The sequence below is a fragment of the Callithrix jacchus genome, chromosome 13, assembly GCF_049354715.1.
Source record: "Callithrix jacchus isolate 240 chromosome 13, calJac240_pri, whole genome shotgun sequence".
Taxonomy (NCBI): Eukaryota; Metazoa; Chordata; class Mammalia; order Primates; family Cebidae; genus Callithrix; species Callithrix jacchus.
The window spans coordinates 43,609,509-43,632,499 of record NC_133514.1 but is presented as its reverse complement, the minus strand read 5'-3'; the positions used below and the strand labels follow the sequence as shown (position 1 = coordinate 43,632,499).

Genomic DNA, 22,991 nt, shown 5'->3' with positions numbered 1-22,991 from the left:
ATTCCTGTGGGAGTGGGGGAAAAGTGTTTCATACTCTAGGTAACATATTTACAAATCAACCACTGGAACACAATACATGTGTATGCTGGTGACTAATGAGGAGGGTCAGGGGATAGATAGAGAAAGATGCTGCTGGTGGAGAGGAGGACTGTGCCCCATGCCCCTGTGTGGGCAGTGAGAGCCAGCAGAAAGCTTTCACTTCCTGACAATGTCACATGTGAAATTGCACCCTGGTTCCACTCTCCTGAGTGAGTCCCTATGTGCAAAACTCTGTGCCTCCCTGAGTCTTCCTGATACACATCCCTTCACTTGCTCCCAGCTAAGGCTCTTCCTCAAAGATCCAGGTAAGCAACTCTGCTTAGTTTGTGTTAGGTTTTTGTTGTTGTTTTTCCCTGTCCTTTGGGCTTGTTCTTCCCTCTGCACTTAGATTTCTCTGCACAAAAGCCATTCCCCGATGTTCTCATTGTTTTCAGTCCTCTGCCCAGCAGTGTGGCCCTGGGATAAGACCACAATAAAAGGTGTAGACTACCTCACTCTGGGACTTTACTTGATAATAAAATCCAAATAGAATGGGGAGAAAGTGATGGCAACACCACTGAAAAAGCCAGATGTGGTCTCTACGGTGGACCTAAGTCACATAGGATGTCCAGATGTAAATTATCCTCTAAGCTGTTAGTAAGGTTCGGAGCTTATTGGGTTTCAGTTCTGTAGTGTGGTCTGACAGCCTTGCAAAGAAAGTTTGATTTTGTTCCAACCTGTTTTATAGATAAGTACATCATTGGGCAATGTCTGAAGATGACATCTAGCTTTTCAGTGGTCTGACTCATATTCACTGATATGTATTGATCACTTACTATATACCAGGCGTTGAGGAGACAATGATGAGTAATTCTGAACTTCAGAAGCTTGCAGTGAAAGAAGGACAATGACACATCACTGGGTCAGTCAACCTCTATACACTGTGATGGGATCTACAGTAGACAAGGAGAAGCACAGAAGAGACAATAACTTTCCCTAAAAGCGCTGGGGCCGTCACAGAGGAAAAAGGATTTGAACTGAGTCTTGAAGGATGGGCAGGACTTCGCCAAGCATATATAAGATGTGGAGATGAGAAAAGAGATGATACAATCTGGAAAAGGGAAAGAACTGCAGAGCAGGAGAAAAAGTGGGCAGGGAGGAGGATCCAGGTCAAAAGAAGGTTCCAGATCTAGCTGGGATGATACCTTTAGCTCCCCACACTCAACTACAGAATTTTTTTACTAACTGAAGGATTAGAACTCAGCATTATACTTCTTGTTTAACCTGTCTATATTTTCCACTAATAGTGCTACAATTATAACTCCTTTTCCATCCCCACATGACTTGCAAGTAACCCGTTTTGCCGTGGAACTGCCTAGTTAGTTGCAAACTGCGGGAAGTGCCATCAGGAGGGAAGTCATCAAGAAGTACTAGGCGTTAGAGTTGTGCTTCCTGAGACACCTGTAAGTGTGCTGATTCCTGCTGAGTCATCTGGCATCAACTTAAAAGCATGGGTTTTTCAATTAATTGCTAAGTGGCAATCAGGCTGTGGGGAGCGACTGTGTGGAAGAGTTAGAGGGATTCAGGTCTCCTCCATTCCCCCAAAGACAGAAAGGACCTAATTAGAAACGAAGCTAATACAGCATCTTTCCTGAGGAGCCTTCCTAAGGGGTGGTTTCTTTTGTTCTAGTTCCATGTTTGTATGTGCTAGTATTAATCAGAGTCCACTAAAGTGCTGGATAGAAATGTCTCAAGGTAGCATGTATTCATGTGAAACATGTGTACTTCTATTCTAAATGGGCTTCAAAGAGCAGTTGCTTGAAAACAAAATGCTTAGTCTAAGAGGCACACGCTTCACGGACCCTCACCAGCTGTCACAGAGGAAGCGAGTGATCCACCGCGATCCTTTCACTCTGGGGCTTATGTACACTAAAGATCTGCTTTAACATCATGATTTCATGTCAGCCTACTTTCAGGGACGCACTGCATTTAAAGAAACAGAGCAATGAGAAGTATGAGATGGGCTTTGTAATAATAGCATTCTAAAGATGTGCTGTGCACATTTGCATAATTTTTATCATCAGACCAGCTAAGCCAGGACACTCCCATTTCCATTCTGCTTTTCCTCTCTTAGTTGTTTCTCAACAGATACTCATCACTGGCATTTTTCTAAATCAGTCTTACCTGATTTGCATTATCCCTTGTTGTTTTTGAGAGGTTCATTAGATCTCAGAGTATGCTGGCTAAATATGACAGGCAGGCACTTTCAGAAATAACGGATTTCCCATTGTCCTAATTAGAGCAGCATCCCTGTCCAGACTGCCCAGATGCACCTGCCTTTATGCAAACTCTGAAGGCAGATCATGTTACCTTTTATTTGGTCAAAGATATTTTGTATAGAAACAGACGGATTGGAGTAAACCTGGTTCAAATGTATTTTTCTCATTCAAATGCATTAAGATTATGAGCTTTTCTAGACAAATGGTTTCAGAGGAGTGTAGCCAACCACTGGTTATTCAGTAAGGGATTCAGTAGAATGTCTGTGATGTAAATCTCTTGTTCTCAATTTTCTCTCTCCTGACTTTAGCCCTGTCTTCCGCCTTACTGCAAAATGGTTATTGTACAGGAAGGAAGACAATACAAGAAAAGGAGAGAAAACTGATCAAGGTAAGTGATCTCACAGTTACCTGTTCCATGTCCCCATCAACCATCAACCTTGATTATCTAGTTGGCTTGAATGTAATTTAGGTCAGAAGTCAGCAAACCACACAACCCAAACCATAGTCAGCAAATCCACAACCCAAACCTGGCCCACTGACTGCTTTTTGTAAATACAATTTTACAGGCACACAGCCATGCATCATTCATGTATGTTTCATCAATGGCTGCCTTTGTACTATAACCGCAGAGTTGAGGAGTGGCAACAGAAACAGTACGGCCAGCAGAGTCTAAAATACTTACTTTCTGGCTCTTCACAGAAAAACTTTGCCAACTCCTCCCTTGGGTGCTTGGGCTAATACCTTCCGCTTCTTTTTTTTTTTTTGAGATGGAGTTTCGCTCTTGTTACCCAGGCTGGAGTGCAATGGCGCGATCTTGGCTCACCGCAACCTCCGCCTCCTGGGTTCAGGCAATTCTCCTGCCTCAGCCTCCTGTCCTGAGTAGCTGGGATTACAGGCACGTGCCACCATGCCCAGCTAATTTTTTGTATTTTTAGTAGAGACGGGGTTTCACCATGTTGACCAGGATGGTCTCGATTTCTTGACCTCGTGATCCACCCGCCTCGGCCTCCCAAAGTGCTGGGATTACAGGCTTGAGCCACCGCGCCCGGCCACGTTCTGCTTCTTAGAGCGTAGTTTGACTAAAGTAAAGGTCTCGCATTCTCTAGTTCATAAGCCTGGATTTCATACTGGCCACACACAGGAACACTGTAAATGTTAAAATCACCCTAAGTCGGGCCGGGCGCGGTGGCTCAGGCCTGTAATCCCAGCACTTTGGGAGGCCGAGGCAGGCGGATCACGAGGTCAAGAGATCGAGACCATCCTGACCATGGTGAAACCCCGTCTCTACTAAAAATACAAAAATTAGCTGGGCGTGGTGGCACGCTCCTGTGGTCCCAGCTACTCGGGAAACTGAGGCGGAAGAATCGCTTGAACGCAGGCGGAGGTTGCAGTGAGCTGAGATTGCACCACTGCACTCCAGCCTAGTGACAGAGTAAGACAACGTCACAAAAAAAAAAAAAAAAAAAAAATCACCCTAAGTCAGCGGAGAGGTACAAGAAGATATTTTGGAAAGGATACTTTCAAGTACAAGTACAATGAAAATGATTTTCTCATACAACAAATGGAGAGGGAATTTAGCTCAGGGGTTTTTTTGGTTAGTGGTTTGGAAATCTTTTATCTCTCTGGCCAGCTGGTTTGTGCTTCCGGCTAACTCTCCATATAGCCCTGTGATGGCTGCCAGAGTTCTCGTCATCTCAGGCAGATACAACAGTGTCCACAAGCAACAGAACAATGATCTTCCCTCATGTCTATTTTTAAGGTTGAGGAAAATCATTCCTGGAACTCACACTCCCCACGTCAGTTGACTTCTGCAATTCAGTAGCCTGAACAGCACGACCGACCCATGGATTAAACCAATGACTGACAGGGAGGCAAAGGCCACAGCTTACTCCAACCAAAGTACCACCCATGCTGCTAAGTGGATGTCTTTCTCCCCGGAAGCTTATAGATTAGCTCAAATGGGTGGAATCTTGAATAAAATTGGAGTTCTGCAAGAGGAAAAAGAAGAAGAGGATGGATGTTGAATAAGCAGCCAAGAATGTCCTCTATAGAGTGGCATGAATCCCATTTCCTTATTAGAAGAATTCAAAAGGTGTGTCCAATTAGTGATGAACAAGTTATACTCCATGTATAAAGAATACAGCTTTTATATACAGTAGAAAACACGTTCTATTTTAGAGCTAAAACAGTTTTATGAACTATCACTATCAACATTTTATCTCTCTCGATCTTAAGAGGTTAAGACAAGATAAAAATCCCTTCAAGGTCTGAGATATGAAAACCATTATTAATTCAAAACCTAAATAAGGAAATGCTAAGTATTTGAATAATATTTTATTTATTTTTTATAAGCTGAAGTTTTATGCAAAGGATACGAGTTAGGCTTTAAAAAAATAATGAAATACCAAGAGGTAGTTATGGGATTGGTGCTAGGGGGAAATAAAGATAGAAAAATATTCAAGACAAGAGGAGCATGCAGAAACACAAATCATACATTCCTGGAGATGTAAGAGCTGCCTAAGAATTACTCTCTGTGATTTGAAACAAGAAGGAAAACACTTTAAGTTATAAAACTGACAATGTCTTTGAGATAAAATTACAATAATGGTTTAGAGGAGGCATAGCTTTGCTCAATATTAAAACTTAAGATAAATTTCACTCACATTTCCTCATAAGGAGGACACTGCAATAAATATTATTCTTAGCATCGAGGTTTTAAAGGCTGGTATATGAAAGCAATGCTAACCACTGAAACAAACAAACTCTAATACTTCAGTGCCTTATCACAGTAAAAATTTATTTCTTGATCATGTAACATCCTGTGCTGATGGCCAGAATGTTTCTATCTTTCGGGTCTACCTGTCTCCCGGGACTCAACGCCCTCTGCATTCAGCCACAGCAGTTTCCCAACCTGAGCACCACTGGCATTTCAGAACGCATGATGCTTTGTTGTGGCGGGCCGTTGGGTGCCATTGTAGGATGCTGAGAAGCATCACTGACTACCACTAACTGGACACCAGAAGCACAACAATCAAAAATGCCTCCTCCTCCTACTGCCAATGTCTCCTGGGAGACAAAATTGCCTCTGGTTGAGAACTGCTGAATTAGAGAACGGGGAAAGAGAAAATCGAGAAGGCACATCTGGTTTTACTAAAATGTAATTCACACATGCACACACAAATGCTTGGATCTTAAGTGTTGAGTTCAATGAGTTTTGACAGTTGTTACGCCTGTGTAATAACCATTCAGAAGAAGATGCCAACCATTGTTTTCACCTAGAACGTTCCCTAGTACTCATGTGTAGCCAACCCACCATTCCCCACAGGCAACCACTTCCTGATTTTTCTCACCGTAGACTAGTTTTGTCTATTATTGGACCTCATATGAATGGGATTATACAATATGCGCTCTTTTGTGTCTGGCTTCTAGCACACAATGTTTTGAAACTTATCTGTGTTTTTACCTGAATCAGTAGTTCTTTCCTTCCTATTGAGGAACAGTATTCTGATGCATGAATATGTCACGAATTTGTTTCTTTGTTCAACTGTTTTACATTTTCTTTTAAACAATTTGACCTAAAAGTGATGTGTTTCACTTCTGTTCAGATTCCACTGGTGAGAACTAGTATCAGGACCCATCTAATTGTAAGGAGGGCTGGGAAATGATGTCTTTTGCAGGTAAGACACTTGTCAGCAGCAATTCTCTGTACTCTGGGAGGCAGGGTACAAATCTTTTGGAGGACAGCTAATTATCTCTGTCATATCTAGTATCTAAATGGGAGGTCTGTGTATTGTTCTAACCTAGGCTAGCAGAGCTATGTGAAGGCTGCGGGGATTCATGCACATACACAGCCTAAAGCATTATCATTCATTTACACATTTTACTATTAACCATGTTAAATAGCAAAGCAAAATCCTATTTCAAGTAGCTGTCCACATGTTCTAAGTAGATACTAAATAATAAACCAATATCCAAAGCAACAAATTTTTAGTTAATGCCTATTAGCGCTTTCTTTGTATATTTCTTTCTTTCTTTTGAGAAGGAGTCTCGCTCTGTCACAGGCTGGAGTGCAGTGGCTCACTCACTACAAACTCCGCCTTCCGGGTTCAAGTGATTTTCCTGTCTCAGCTTCACACGTAGCTGGGACTACAGGCACACACCAACACATCTAGCTAATTTTTGTATTTTTAGTAGAGAAGGGATTTCACCATGTTGGCCAGGATGGTCTCGATCTCTTGACCTAGTGATCTTTTCACCTAGGCCTCCCAAAGTGCTTGGATTACAAGTGTGAGCCACTTGGCCCAGCTGTATATTTCTTTCTTGAAGACTCATTATTTAAAAAAACAAATTATTTGGCATTGATTAAAACATGGTTGATCAGGTGTAAACAATATGTTTGAGTAACCATACTTATGTTTAAAATCTGCAGACCTGTGATTCACAGAAGGTTTCACTTGAATTTCACATGTGAGTATATTATGTTTTAATCTAAACTAAAAAGAAAACAGATAATCCATAATAATAGAAATGTAAATGAAACATTTATCACAATTATCCATGGATGGAAGCTCACAGTCATGAATTCATGAATGCTTTTAGAGTATAATTTCCCCCAGTCCCGTTAAAAGGGCTGGTACCCTAAAAGCACATTGTGAAACCAGTTGTCTTTCCTGCTTGAATAACGCTGAAAGATGAAAGAGACCAGCATTCTTTGCTTTACTTCTACTAATGATTTCACATATATAAGAACGTGATAAAAATACCTAATAGGAAAACTATGATTGAAGATGAATTGATATAAATCTATCCCTCATTTGGAAATATGAGCATATCTGTTGGGATTCCATCACATAAAAATAGAGATTTTATTTATAAATGTGCACCTATGTGCTGTCATATCATGAACCTTTTTTATTTGCCTAATTTAACATATTCACAATACTTTATTTCTCTAACATACCTAATTTATACTCATGTTATATTCTGTGTACGTGGGTTCTTAAGAGTGTTCCCAACCTGTGTTCCCCGGAAGGATTCAGACCTAAATGTGTATCTGAGTGGGACTGATATGAACCTGGTGGGGATCTCAGAAGGCTCTAAAGAAACCCTAGGAAAACACCCCCCTTCAAAGAAGGGCAAGCAAATCTGGCTCAAAGCAAGAGTTGGCTGTCCTCTATACTTTTACCTTAAAAATATGAGCACAGTTAAAGGGAGTTGCCATCCTTTTATAAAAGCCCCCAATTCATCTTTGTAGTCGGACAATTATCGCAGGGGGTTCAGGGAGTAGAACAGACCCATTCTTGGTCTTTCATTAAGTTTGTCATTGTCTTTGCAAAAATCAAAACTCTGGTATATTTCATTTCCAAGCCTAAAATGCCTTGAAACTCTATTATGTTCTACATTTTAAAAAGTCAGAGCGAGCATAACTGCATCTAATTTGCAATGCTTGCCTAGTCACAATGTTAATTCACAGGACTTGTGTTAATAATATTATGTACTTCAAAGTGAATCCTGTATATTCTACAGAATTAACTAGAGTTGTTCAGGGGCCTGTTAACAAGTTGCTGAAATGCGGAAGCTTTTGGGTTTGTTGAGCAGTCATAGCCTATTACAAGTCGTGTCAAGACAATTCCAGGGACAGGCCGACGGAAATCACTGTTCTTGGTGGAGCCTTAGGCACTGCTTTCAGATTTCATTAAGAATCACATACTCAGGGATTCCAGATAACTATTATAGGTGGGCTCCAGTTTAAGAAATATTAGTTGTGAAAGGTAGTCTTAGAACAGGTCTAAATTAGCAAAAATAATGAGTTTCCTATTTATGCAACAACTGTCATTCATTCATTCATTCAACAAATGTTTCCTGACCCTTGCCACGAATCCCCACAGTATTCCAGGAGTACTCTGAGTAAGACACACCCTTTCCCCGAAGGAGCTGACACCTTGGAGGTAGATATTAATAATTAGCTACATCCAGAGGTGATCGGTAAAAACAGGATACTATGAACACCAAAATCATGGAGACACTATTTCCAGCAAGAAATTCAAGGCGAGTTCCACAGGGAAGATAGTTCCTAGCCGAGACTCAGAGACAGCAGGATTTTAACCATTAGTGACTGCAGGTAGGAAAGATGAACGATGCTTAGAGGAGTGAGGATAGGAAGCTACACATGCACTGGACATGGAAAAAGGATCTACTTGTCTAGGTATGGATTTTGAACAAGGGAGTGTGAGTTGGAAAGAGAATCATAAAGGTAAGTTGCAGCTGTATTAATAAGAGCCATAAATGCTAGGATAAGAAATGTGTGATAAATTTGTTAGGCAATCAGGAACCACTAAGCTTTGTTCAAAGAGAAAAACGAGGATTAGTGTTGATTGAATGAATGACAGAATCCTTCACAGATGCTAAGGATCTTCTAAATGGAAAGAAGACACAGAGAAGCAATATCAGATAAAAATATGCCATCACAGTTTGCAGAGAAGCAATGGTGGCCCAATCCTGTGTAGTTATATATACAATCAACTCAATCAGTAATGTCCCCGGTTGCTGTTGCCTGGAGGAGGCTTAATTGTACTACTCAAGGAGTGTCACGGAGCTTTCCAAATAGAGAATGTATGTTATGTTTTGACTCTATTGGGAAGAACAGGGGGCTCTTCCCAAAAGAGCTTTCCGATGGCCCCCCATCATCCTTGGTGTTACAGAAGATAAAGGTGAACAAGGTTAGAGGGATAGAACTATAGTGCTGTGATGTTACCACCAAGGCTCAGAGAACAGTCTTCAGGGAAACACTTTGCAGAGGACCAAACCAAAGTCGAGGTATTGATAAGGGTCTGGAGCAAGCCATGGGCATTCCAGAGTGATCCAGACTTTGGGGTAAGAACAACACAAACCTCAGACAGACAAGATCAGCTCAGAAATCATTCCCCTGGTGTTAACTTGTAAAGGTTACTCATCAGTTCCTTAGTAAAGAGGACCAAGAGACAAAACCCATGTCTATTCTTGGGTTTAGTTGCACATAAGGCTGTGAGGAAACCAAATATCGCTCCTAGTGGAGGGTGGATGTGATTGTTCACAGTGTATCCTGTTGTCAGTTCCACAAGAGGCCAAAAGAACTAATCTCTCTAAGTATATGTAAATGACCTAGATGTAGAAGACCCTTCAGAAATTTAAAGTTAGAGATCCTGTGTCCAGAGAATGTCATGTTAGGAGGCAGGGCAAAAAAAAGGTGTATTATTGGAGAGTTCCATGTTGCTAAGGCTGATGGTACTAGAACAAGCTACACTTTGCAATAGCTTCAAGAACAGTGAGTTAGGGCTTTGGGCTTGGATACATGAAGAAGAGGAGCCTAGCATGTTAGTGTTTCCATTTGGGTGATTAGGAGAACAGTGATGCTCCGTGTCAGATAATAGCAGTGAATGGGGAAATTATTTGGGTAAGATGAGGATTTCAGTTGAAAACATGTTGAATCAGGATAGGAAATCCAGAACAAGATGCAGAACATCAGGAAAATAGTAACAGAAGAAAGGTCCGGGCACAAGATCAGGCATTTTTCAAAATAAAATACAAAATCCATGAGAAACTTATTTTTAAAGCAAATTATCAGTTTGCTTATAACTTTCCAGAACTACCTCAAAAGTTTAAAGTGAGGTATACCTTTAATTATATTAATATTATATTTGGTATTAAATAGAAGCTTATTTTACATAATTTCAGAGTAAGGAGAAATAATACTCTTTTTTTTTTTTTTTTTGAGACGGAGTTTCACTCTTGTTACCCAGGCTGGAGTGCAATGGCGCGATCTCGGCTCACCACAACCTCCACCTCCTGGGTTCAGGCAATTCTCCTGCCTCAGCCTCCCAAGTAGCTGGGATTACAGGCACGTGCCACCATGCCCAGTTAATTTTTTGTATCTTTAGTAGAGACGGGGTTTCACCATTTTGACCAGAATGGTCTTGATCTCATGACCTCGTGATCCACCCGCCTCGGCCTCCCAAAGTGCTGGGATTACAGGCTTGAGCCACCGCGCCAGGCCAATAATACTCTTTTTAAACAAATTTTTAATATATACTTAAGTTCTGAGATACATGTGCAGAACCTACAGGTTTGTTACGTAGGTATACACGTGCCATGGTGGTTTGCTGTGCCCATCAACCCATCATCGACATTAGGTATTTCTCCTAATGCTATCCCTTCCCTAGTCCTCCATCCCATCAACAGGCCCCAGTGTGTGATGTTCCCCTTAGTGTGTCTGTGTGTTCTCATTGTTCAACTCCCACTTACGAGTAAGAACATGTGGTATTTGGTTTTCTGTTCTTGTGTTAGTTTGCTGAGAATGATGACTTCCAGCTTCATCCATGTCTCTGCAAAGGACATGAACTTATCCTTTTTTATGGCTACATAGTATTCCATGGTGTATATGTACCACACTTTCTTTATCCAGTCTATCATTGATGGGCATTTGGGTTGGTTCCAAGTCTTTGCTATTGTGAACAGTGCTGTAATAAACATAACGTGTGCATGTGTCAACAATAATCTTTTAAAGAAACTGTAATGCGCTAATTTGCCTCCCATTCTTGGAAAAGTAACACGGAGTGGAGACAGAGAGAGAAGAAGTAGCCTGTTGGCATGCTCTGACATTCTGGAAGACCCTGGTAATCATCCGTCTCTCATTAAAAACACTCCTCAGTCTCTTCTCCCAACTCTCTGTAGAAACCATCTCCAGGTTTAAAATGAATGTCAAAGGGAAAGTAGGAGTCACCTTATATTTAACAGCAACTATTCCAGAACACCACCGTCCCCTAAAACTGCTTAAGGCTATTTTCAAGGTTACTGGAGGCCAACCTTGAAAATCTCCTAACATTAAAAAAAAAAAAAAAAAGGTTTGTTTATATTTAAAAATCTCTAAAGACAGAAATGTAAAAATTAAATATTTTGGCCAGTTGCAGTGGCTTATGCCTATAATTCCAGCACTTTGAGAGGCCGAGGCAGGGGGATCACCTGAGGTCAGGAGTTCGAGACCAACAGGAGACCAACAGGAGCTTGACGAACATGGAGAAACTCTGTCTCTACTAAAAATACAAAATTAGGCAGGCGTGGTGGCGCATGCCTGTAATCCCAGCTACTCGGGAGGCTGAGATAGGAGAATCACTTGAATCCAGCAGGTAGAGGTTGTGGTGAGCCGAGATTGTGCCACTGTACTCCAGCCTGGGCAACAACAGAGAGCATCTCAAAAAATAATAAATAAATAAATATTTTGCAATAACATTCTCTTGCTTGAATTTTTCAATAAATATTTATTGCTTTGTAACAAAATGAGTGTATAACAATTTTAAATGCACCCTAAGCATATCATATGGGCTCTATATCAATTTTTATTGTGAATAATACAAAGAAAAGGGATCTAAAGATTACAGAGCCTGTTGAGTTTGACGCTTGAAGAACATACGCAATTTCACACCCTTTATTGGGGGAACGCCCATGTCTAGCTGACTAAAATGGCTGGAGCGAGACACAGCTGACTCACCTTTTTACTGACGGATCGTGATAATTTGAACTGCCCACCAAACCTGATGCTCTAGGCAGAAACTCTGCATTATCGTTGCTCAGAACTCCAAATGTAATATATAACGTCAAAAGAGTCAACTTGTGTGAATGAAGCGATAAGAGGAATCTTTGGTGGTGGTCAATGTAAAGTAAGACACGGGATGCCCACCGCTTAAGCATAGGGCTTACATATTAGAGTTTAATAAATATTTGTTGAATAGAGGAATAAAAGACATGACTATAGCCACATAAGAAATTTAAATTATACTCAACATTTTCTGTTTATAAGACAAGATAATGCTCTCTATGTTTTGTGAGGATTTCCACCCTTATAAAATGAGCACTATTCATTTTTGTGCTCATAGAGTCATAGCCAGTTATTTGAAAAACATACTTATTTAGAATAGTCCATTTTCAGACAGTGCCAGATTTTTTTAAAAGCATTACTAAAATATAGGATATAAATTAGAAACTGGATCTAAAAAATATTTGAGAGCTGATTTCAGGAATTTAACCCATGGTAAAGCCTGAGTAAGCAGGTTTTGTGTTACATCCACTTTTCAATCTCCTCTCGGAAGGGATATTCCTACAGCCGGCAATCACAATTTGCTAAGCATGGTGTTCAGTGTATTCAGTCTCTGTAAAGCAGTGAGTTCAGTGTCTCACTATTAAGACCTGTAAACAAAGACATATGGACATTTAACCCCGGGACGCACCACAACACTCAGAGTCCCAGAACAGCATGTCTGGGTGGGTGCTTGGGAAGCATCTTCCTTTTCCAGAAAAAAAGACAGGCACGGGGAGTGGGAGTGACTTGTCCCAGGGCACACAGTAAAGTGGTAGCAGAGACGAAGCTGGAAATTAGATCTTTTGAATTCAGTCTTCCCAGAAGCTAAGAATCCAAAATGGATTATTAAGGAACACAGATAAGTAAACGCGTCAGTAGATGTAGTCATGCCACGGTGCAGAGCAGGAGAAACGCTGTGTAAAGTCCACTGATGCTATTCAGACCTACAGCCCCTCGGGGTGATCAGGAAGACTGACCAACCTCACCTGATCTCCTAGGAATCTTTCAACCACAATGGCCTCAGGAACATGGAGAAGGAAAACCACCAAAGAAGTCCATTTTGTTGACTGGGGGCCTGAGTCCAGGAAAACATATAAACCTGGTAAAAATGATGACTCCTGTAACCTTTCCAGACTGCTGCAAACAGCCCCCGGGGAAAATGCATAGGCGGTGGAGGAGGGACACGACCCTGTCAGCCATACCAATATCAAGGAGCAAACGTCAGTCAGGAAATGGCAGCACCTTCCCTCAAACTTGGATATCACCCAGAACCCTTGCTTTCCTGGAATGCTAGTTTTATACCTTTCAGCAGTAAGGTCTAGCTCACACTCAAGTGGCACCTCATGACTGTCATTCATTCAATGAATATTTACAGAACACCCACTATAAGAAAAGTATGGTACAAGCACGTGGAGGTCCAAAATGAAGAGGCATCATGGCTGCCCGGGAGGCACACAGAGGCCAAACTAAAGAAAACAGAAACAACTGTCAAAAAAAAAGTGTTGGAAGGATTGTATGAGTACATGACAAAAGGAGTAAAGGGAGGCAGTCCACAAGCAGAGGGAGTGATTGGAGGTGAACTATGAGCAGAGAAAAGCTCGAGAAGTGATGGGTTTTGCGATAGAGAACAGTCCTCTGGCAGTCTGTGAAGATGGGCAGGAGGGAAGCAAAGCGGGACGTGAAAACCAGTGAGGAGTGGGTGGAGGAATCAGAGATCAGGGGTTAAGCAGATAACAAGAGAGAGGAGGTACTCATGGACTGAAATAGGGGTTAAAAATAAGAAGGACTCCAGCCTAGCAGCTGGGCGGGCTCATTAAGACTCAAACACTTGGACTAGAGGTAGCTCTGATTGGACATAAGCAGTGCCTAAGCAACTTCCAGATGGAAAGATTCATGAAGCATTTGGGCACAGAGGTCTAGAAGTGAGCAGGAGGTCTTAAGGTCAGCAGGCAGAATGGTGATTGAAGTCACTACAGTGAATAAAACACAGAAATGCATTTAGAGCAGGCTTGTTCAGCCCGTGGCCCAGGATGGTTTTGAATGTGGCCCAAGACAAATTTGTAAACTTTCTTGAAACATGATGAGATTTTTTTTTTTTAGCTCATCAGCTATCGTCAGCGTAGTTTATGTAAGGTCCAAGACAAATCTTCTCCTTCCAATGTGGCCCAAGGAAACTGAAAGATTGGACACCCCCGATTTAACGAGAGGAGGGATGGGAGGCCAGGATGAGATTTTGGGTGGATTAGAATTTGAAAGAGGAGCAACGGAAGGCAAGTCAGCCACAGAGAATGAAGTGGGCAGAAACAGAAGGAAAATGAGGAGGAGAAGAGTGGTTAAATCCAAGAGGGAAAAAAATGAAGTGTTTTTTTTAAAGAAAACCTGAGTAGTTTTTGGCATATTCTCAGGAAAGGTGAGAAAAGAATTAAAACGGCCAGCTGGCACGGTCATTAGCAAGGCATCAGTAACCTCGGCCAGGGTTTCAGAGGTGCCCGTAGCCATGTGAGCAGGAGGTAAATGAGATGAGAAGTCTGCATAAACTTGCTCAAGGAAAGGAAGTGAAGCTGGGGGGAGGTCCGATTATATATACATAGAGTGGAAAATGGCATGAAGTATCAGGCCTGAAATTTTCAGAGCATATGAAGCAAGTTATTTCATCTGTCTTATCCTCGGCTTAGTTTTTTCTTAATGAAGAAAATAATAGCACCCACATCAAACAGTTCCGTGAAGCAATGCATGGGAAGCACTGAACTTAGAGTCTGGCCCACTGCAGGCACTTGGTCATGTTAATGATTAATATGACTGCCATCCCTGCTGCTACAGCTAAGACACTGAGGATGCTGGCAAAAGACTGGTCGGAAGGAGAGCTGAGAAAAGAGAAGCAAAGAGGTCAGTATTGGATGGGTTGGAAGAAAAGCAGGAAGGGACGGGAGATATGGATGAGATAAAGAGAATGAGTCCCAAGAATCAGGAGGTGGAGAATTAGATGAGACGGAGGTTCTGATTAGAAGTTTATATATTGCAATTTAATACAGAAGAGGTGCCAGGTGTTAACAAAGGAATAAGACTCTGGAATTGGGGAGTTGGATCGCAATGGAGACAAAGAGAATTCATGCATTTTTAAGAAAGAAACATTTACTGAGAAAATGGCTATGCTTTGCTTGGGAAGCTGGAGACAGGCCTTGAACAAAGTTCAGACCCTGCCATAGAGCTCTGAGGTTAGAAGGCGGGATACCCTGTCCCCGTGGGAGGTGAAAGTTGTGCAGGGCGGTGGCTGGACAGCAGGAAGGTTACTGATTCAGGGATCAAAGAGCATAAAGAGTAAAACCACAGATTACAGCAAAACCAGAGCTATCAGGATGATGTTTGTGGGTAAAATGAAACGTCAAGTACAGGGGATGGTTTTGCACTGAGTAAAACGCACGAAGCAAGGAGGAAGCAGGAATGTGCTGACTAATGCTGCCGGTAGCGTCCACAGCAAAGGAAGCCAGTAGCCTCCGCTCCTACAGAAGGTGGCAGGAAAGTCCCGGAGTGAGGAGAGGGAGCCAAGTGTTCGGTTACTGAGAGGAGGTGGAGGATGCGCCCTGTGTAGAGGTTGAATATAAGAGGCTGTGGCCCCTGAGACATTTAATCCATTAGACACTGGCACAAGTATCTAGGTGCTTTCCAGGACCCATAAAACAGACTTTAAAAAAAAAAAGTCTCCAAAATATGAAAAGAAAATCACAAAAATCGCTATAGCTAAATGTTTGATTAAATGTATACAAAACGTATCGTGTGTCAACTTCATTAATTGTGAAATTTAGTGCTCATAAAAATTTCATGGCATTTAGAAAACAATTTGTATGTTAGATTTTCCCATGTTGCTAGAACCCCTGAGTAAGCATATTGGTTGTCAAGAAACTGCATTAAGTTGTAAATTAAATTAGGTTCTCAAAATCTAAAAGATTTAAAAAACAAAATTAAAATAATGTTTTCAAGTTTTTATATAAAAATGTAGAATGTGGGTGGATGTTAATACATTTGATACAGCATTGGAGAAGCTTCCAGGAGCCTCTGAAAAGATCTTTTTTTTTTTTTTTTTTTTTTTCTGTGCTCTGTCACCAGGCTGGAGCACAGTGGCAGTCTCGGCTCATGGCAACCTCCACCTCCTGGGTTCAAGTTATTCTTCCACCTCAGCCTCCCAAGTAGCTGGGACTACAGGCACGTGCCACCACACCCGGCTAATTTTTGACTCAGTCACATGGGCAGAACTGAGGAGGAGGAATACCCAAAAGGAGTCAAGGCAGCAGAAGAAACCTCAGCTTCTCATCAAGGAGCAAATTAGAACCTTCTTGCAACTTTCACGCTGTGTCCAGCTCAGGGATTCTTAACCTATGGGTGCCTCGGATGCCCTTAGCAACCTGGTGAAGCCTAAAGACCCATTTTCAAGATAAACTTTGGTTTTGGTTTTTTTTTCTAATCTCCCCCTCTGAGAGAAGAGAATATTAAAGTGTGCAAGAGATTGACAGGCGATGGCAAACTTAACTCTGGAAATTCTTTCATTTGGGACTGTAAAGAGTAATACAATTATCTATTTCAGTGTCAGCAGTACAACTGACACAAGAAAAAAAAGAGTTGACATAAGTTACTGACTTGCTAGCTGCCTGCTTACCCTCTTTGCATTTCAGGTTTGTTTTTTGTTTTGTTTTGTTTTGTTTTGTTTTGTTTTTTAAGTTCTGAGATACACGTACAGAACGTGCAGGTTTCTTACATTGGTATACATGTACCATAGTGGTTTGCTGCACCTGTCAACCTGTCATCTAGGTTTTAAGCCCCACATGCATTAGGTATATATCCTAATGCTCTCCCTCTCCTTGTCTCGTACCCCTTGAGAAACCCCAGTGTGTAATGTTCCCCTCCCTGTGTCCAGGTGTTCACATTGTTCAATTCCCACTTAGTGAGAACATGTGGTGTTTGGTTCTCTGTTCCTGTGTTAGTTTGCTGAGAATGATGATTTCCAGCTTCATCCGTGTCCCTGCAAACAACATGAACCCATTCTTTTTTGTGGCTGCATAGTATCCCATGGTATACATATGCCACATTTTCTTTATTCAGTCTATCATTGGTGGGCATCTGGGTTGGTTCCAAGTCTTTGCTATTGTGAATAGTGCTTCAATTAACATATTTATGCATGTGTCTATATCCTTTGGGTATATACGCAGTAATGGGATTGCTGGGTCAAATGATATTTCTGGTTCTAGATCCTTGAGGAACAATCGCACTGTCTTCTACTATGGTTGAACTAATTTACACTCCCACCAACAGCGTAAAAGCGTTCCTATTTCTCCATGTCCTCTCCTATGTCTGCTGTTTCCCAACTTTTCAATGATGACTATTCTAACTGGTGTGAGATGATATCTCATTGTGGTTTTGATTTGCACAAAACATTTTTAAATACATAAAGCAAAATTCACAGGATCACAATCTATTGAAATGCAACCATCAAAATATGTAGCGCTTGTGTGATAAAAGGTATAGTAACAATATGCTTCTTTATAAAATAACAAAATCTAGTTTCATTTCATAGTAGTGATATTTCAAGATATCTTCACCAACAGTAATACAGTTTTAAAATATTGGTTTTTATTGGTGTCAGAAACTGCTAGTATTACTGTATCACATTTATAATTGAAATAAATACTAACTTTCAAGAGATTGGTGCATATAAAGATGCAATTTTTTTTCCATCTAAGTTCACAGATGTCTAGGACTGTGCACACAGCAGTCTATGCGGCCTTGTGAAAAATCTGTGTGCTCTAACTCTTAATAAAATGAACGAACGGGGGGCCGGTGTTGAAGGACTGAGATGCTGCGGGAGAAATGTGTGAACTGAGTTTATAGGGACCTCGAATTCAAAGGTGCTCCCTCCAATTTTCATTTCCTCCCTCTAATCTGCTTTGTACATCAGTACAAAACGTGACTGAGTAAAATGAATAGAGGGTCTATTCAAGATCATTAAGACCAAATGTAAATGGGAAGTATGTGGAAGGCAGCTGTCCAGCGAGTGTTTGGAAGGTGTTCTAGCTGGGGAGAGCCTACGCTAACAGACACACGCATCGCAGAAAACACCATGAACAGAACCATGGATCTAGATAGAGATCCATAGAGGCAAGTTCTGTCAGGAAGGACACTGCCTCCCTCCGCCCTCCCAACTGTCACCACCGAGTTCCTTCAGGTGAGACCTCACACAATGTCAGGTGCTTTCTAGGAAATACTAAGATCAAGTTGACAGATTCTGCTTGGTCTAATCTATCTGAAAAATTCAGGCTGGAAAGACAACTTTTCTCAAGAGTTGAGTTGACTTTTGCCTTCAAATCTTGGCTGCACCCTGCCTACGATAGCATCAATTTACACCTAAGGACCTCTGAAGAGAAAAATTCCATTATTTCTTTTCTTTCTTGAGAGCAGATTTTTTTCCCTCCTCCTTTGCAAGGTTTGCAGTACTTTGCTTCCATCTGAGCCAGAAAATTGTCCATTTCCTTTTGCCGATCCTTTTGTCTGCTCTGAATGGCTGCCTTCAGGCTATCCACGCCTTCATCAAGCTACGCATTTTTTTTAATTGAAAAGAAAATCAGGCCAGGCGTGGTGGCTCACGCCTGTAATCCAAGCACTTTGCAGGCCAAGGTGGGCAGATCACCTGAGGTCGGGAGTTCAAGACCAGCCTGACCAACATGGTGAAACCCAGTCTTAAAAAAAGAAAAAAGAAAAAGAAAATCAGATTGGTTTATTGCTTCTGCTTGTATACAGAGTTGAAGAGCAAGTTTGAGTGAGTGCCTGGAGTGGGCAGTGGATGAGGGGAATTATGGAAGGGAGAGGGGCTCCTCAAGCTTCTATTTTTTTAAGAGCTGGAGTCTTGCTGTATTGCCCAAGCTGGTCTTGAACTGGGCTCAAGCAATCCACCCATCTCATCCTCCCACAGTGTTGGGATTACAGATATGAGCCACTGCACCTGGCCTTAAATCTGTTCTTGAGCAGTGGAGAGAAAAGGAGAAAGGAAGCAACCCAGTGGCTAAAATAGAATACATTTTTAAGAAGGGCAGCTCTCAGTGAGTGGTTGTGATGGCCACCCTACTAGGGCTCTTCCCTCACCTCCTGGAGCTCCTCCCTTCATTCTCTCCTGTACTGCTGGGCCCAGCCTAGTGTGGAAGAAGAGTAAAGCTGAGCTAGAAGTATTTTCTGCTAGTGCCCCACCAATTCAAAGCTGGGGAGGTGTAGTTCTGTCTTTGTGTGAGGCTTTTATCTGTGATGACATGATACTGGAAAGAAAGCAGACGCCTTCACTTCACGATTGCACTCCTAAATGAAGATTTAGCACATTTCATTATGGTAAATCCTCAGCTCAGCCTCTACCCCTGTGTAGCTACTAGATTTATAAATCACAGTCCAGTACAGTGGCAGTTGGAGTCCCAAATTATTAAAAGCCAGAGCCAGAAAGTCTTTTATTCACGCCCCTTCAGCGTGCTGCCTGTTCGCCTTTGCCTTGAGTTTGAGTTTCCTGAAACCTCCTAGCCATGCTTCCTGAAACCTCCTAGCCATGCTTCCTAAGAAGCCTGCAGAAATGAATACAGCTAACCAAGAAGGTGAAAGATTTCTACGGAGAACTATAAAACTGCTGAAAGAAATAAAAAACCATGCAAATAAACAGAAAAACGTTCCATGCTTATAAATTGGAGAATCAATATCGTTAAAATGTTTATACTGCCTCAAAGCAATTTACATATTCAGTGCTATTTTTATCAAACCACCAATTCCATTTTTCACATAAGAAAAAAATATCTAAAATTCATATAAAATCAAAAAAGAGCCTGAATAGCCAAAGCAATCCTAAGCAAAAATAACAAATCTGTAGGCATCACAGTGCCAAACTTCAGACTATGCTATAAGACTGCAGTAACCAAGACAGCATGGTAGTGGTACAAAAAGATACATGAGGACCAGTGGAAAACAGTAGAGAAGTCGGAAGTAAAGGCATGTGGCCCCAGCTGCTTATCTTCAAAAGAGCCAATGAAAGTAAGCAACAAGGAAAGGACTCCTTCAGCAAATGGTTCTGGAATAAGTGGCTAGCCATGTGCAGAAGAATAAATCTGGACTCCTGCATTTCACAATATGCAAAAACTAAAGTTGAATTAGATGTAAGATTTAAATGTAAGACCTCAAATTATAAAAATCCTAGAAGAAAACCAAGGAAATACCCATCTTAATATCAGCCTTGGCAAAGCATTTATGTCTAAGTCCCCAAAAGCAATTGCAACCAAAAAAAAAAAAAAGGACAAGTGGACCCAATTAAGCTAAAGAGCTTCTGCAGAGCAAAAGAAACTACAACAGAGTATACAAACCTACAGAATGGAAGAAGATATTTGAAAACTGTGCACCGACAGAGGCCTAATATCCAGAATCTATATTAGAAACTTAATAAGCAAAAAACAAATAACTCCATTCATAACTGGGCAAAGAACATAAGCAGAACTTCTCAAAAGAAGGTATACAAATGGCCAACAAACATATGAAAAAATGCTCGTCATCACTAATCATCAGAGAAATGTAAACCAAAACCCCAATGAGATACCATCTCACATCAGTTGAAAAATGCCTGTCTATTAAAAAGTGAATAAAATAACAGATACAGGTGAGGCTGCAGAGAAAAGGGAATGCTTATACACAGCTGATGGCAATGAAAATCAGTTTAGTCACTGGGAAAAGCAGTTTGGAGATTTCTCAAATAACTTCCAACTGAGCTACCATTCAACCCAGGAATTCCATTACCAGGTATTTACCCTAATAAAAATAAATCATTCTGCCAAAAAAGCATATGCACTTGTATGTTCATTGATGTGCTATTCGCAATAGCAAAACATAGAAGCAACATTGTATTTCATCAGTGGTGGACTGGATAAAAAAAGAAAAGTACATATATACTGTGGAATAGTAAACAGCTAGAGAAACAATGAAATAATGTCTTTTGCAGAAACATGGATGGAGCTGGAGACCATAATCCTAAGCAAACAAATGCCAGAACGGAAACCCAGATACATGTTCTCACTTAAAAATGGGAGCTAACCCTTGAGTACACATGGATATAAAGATGGTTAAAATAGATACTGGAAACTACTAGATCGGAGAGAAAAGAGGAGCATAGTTTGAAAACTGCTTCTCGGGTACCATGTTCAGTACCTAGGTGATGGGATCCATACCTCAAACCTCAGCAGCACACAATACACTCATGTAATTTTTTTATATATATGTAATTTTTAGTTTTTATTTTTAGAAACCAAATTTTTACTCTGAGAAACTGGCTGTACAATATCTAAAAATAAAGTGACATTGTGGGGATCACTCCCGTGTGAGGCCCCTAGGAAATGGGCCTCTCAATCTGGTGAGCTTGAGCCCGGACACAGATGCCCAGTTGGGGAAGTCGAGCTGAGGGAAAGCAGGAACTGAGAGAGGGACTATGTTATTCAAAATAATTAACAGACATTACTTTATGGATATGAGGACTTGGGAGGCAATGTGTCCACTTTTGGCTTCTTATGGTTTATTGCTTGATTGTGTTCATTTTGGACCCTTGTTACCTTCATTGTAAAAATATTAACTTAAGTATTTACACTTGGTAACTTACTTATTGTAACTTACTGGGTGTAACTGTAACTTACTTAACGTAACTTACTGGGCGTGACTGTAACTTACTTACCTTGACCTATTGGGCGTAACCTACTTACTGGGCGTAACCTACTTACTGGACTTAACTTACTTACTGGGCGTAACTTAGTGGGCATAACTTGCTTACTGTAACTTAAGTACGTTGATCTGGCATAAACAACTTTGACTTCAGAAAAGTATATAATGAAACGTATTGCAAAAATAAAATGGCTGCTTGGACACAGCCTAAGCCAGCCCTCCAGACTCTACTTTCCTTTATTCTTTCACTTCCGCGCACTCTCTCCTTCAGGTTGAACAAGACATCTACGTTGGCGGTCTAGGGGACTCCTGCAGGTTGGTAGTCCCCCAGCAGACGTGCCGGACCCCAATATGACATGAAGGAAGCAATCTACAACTTCCTTCCGCCTAGTGTGCATGCATGTGTGTGCCTGTCTGCATGTGTGGGAATCCGGGGGCCAGGCTGAGGGGAGCTGGAGCTAGGGGGTTGGGAGCCATTTGCTTTTGGAGTCCCTGGAGCTGGAGGGGGACTGTCCCCAGCTTCCTGCTTCCCTCCACAGAGGGCACTGCTGCTGAGCGGAGAGGGGGATGATGTTGGGGGAGGAACTGGAGAAGGGTGGGAGGCAGGGCCTCCTTTGCCCTCCCCTGTCGGGGGAAGTGAAACCACGATGTACTTCTGGACACTCCCAGGATCAGAGGGAGCGGTGCTAGTGGGTGCGGTGGTGGCGGTGGAGACCAGCTTGACGATGGGGACAGTGGTGGTGACAGGCGAGGTTGTGGTGCAACCTGAGCCAGGGGCTGAGGTGCTGAGACAGGACCTGCTGGGTGAATGGGGCACTGGAGGACGAGGACATTACAATGAACTTGGTTGGAGGAGGGGAAGGCTGTGGTGGTGCAGCTGCTCGTGCAGACACCAGTGTCTGGTTGGGAAGTGTGATGGAGCCAGGAACCTTCAGCAAGCAAGGGGTGTGAGGACCAGGCTGTGGGGCCTGTGAGAAGGTCAACGTGGGCTGGGGGCTGTGTGATGGTCAGAGTGGTCCTGTTGACCTGCTAAGCCTGGGCCTGAGCCTTGACCACATGGGAGCAGAGGAGGGGCCCAAGAGACCCAAATTCTGCCTGATAGGCATCCTGATTGTCAGGCGGTGGGCGCAGCTTTGCCAGAACAGGGGCACAGTGTTTCAGCAGGAGACTCTGCACATGGCCAGCTCCGATCCGGCCAATGTTGCTCAGCACAGGGCCATCCAGGAAGCTGCGAATCCGCTCCCCTTCCTGTTGCAGCCGAGGCAGAATCAGAGTCTTGATGACATCCTGTCCCAGCTCGGCCAGGCCTGTGATGGAGTCATAACAAGTTGTCCAGGGGGACATAGCCCCTCTGCCAGGGGCTCCCCAAA

At 42.1% G+C, this 22,991-nt stretch overlaps 1 long non-coding RNA gene and 1 pseudogene across 1 annotated transcript; one reads left to right on the top strand and one right to left on the bottom strand.

The window, feature by feature from the left end:
* The first annotated feature begins 246 nt into the window (after window positions 1–246).
* LOC103787535 (uncharacterized) lies at window positions 247–10,820 on the top strand. The gene is made up of 6 exons (XR_004732840.3): window positions 247–344; window positions 1,370–1,481; window positions 2,606–2,685; window positions 4,057–4,389; window positions 5,903–5,974; window positions 6,727–10,820. It is a non-coding gene; the product is annotated as an uncharacterized LOC103787535 (long non-coding RNA).
* A 703-nt stretch (window positions 10,821–11,523) lies between these two features.
* LOC144578835 (transcription initiation factor TFIID subunit 6 pseudogene) lies at window positions 11,524–22,628 on the bottom strand (annotated as a pseudogene).
* Window positions 22,629–22,991: the final 363 nt, after the last annotated feature.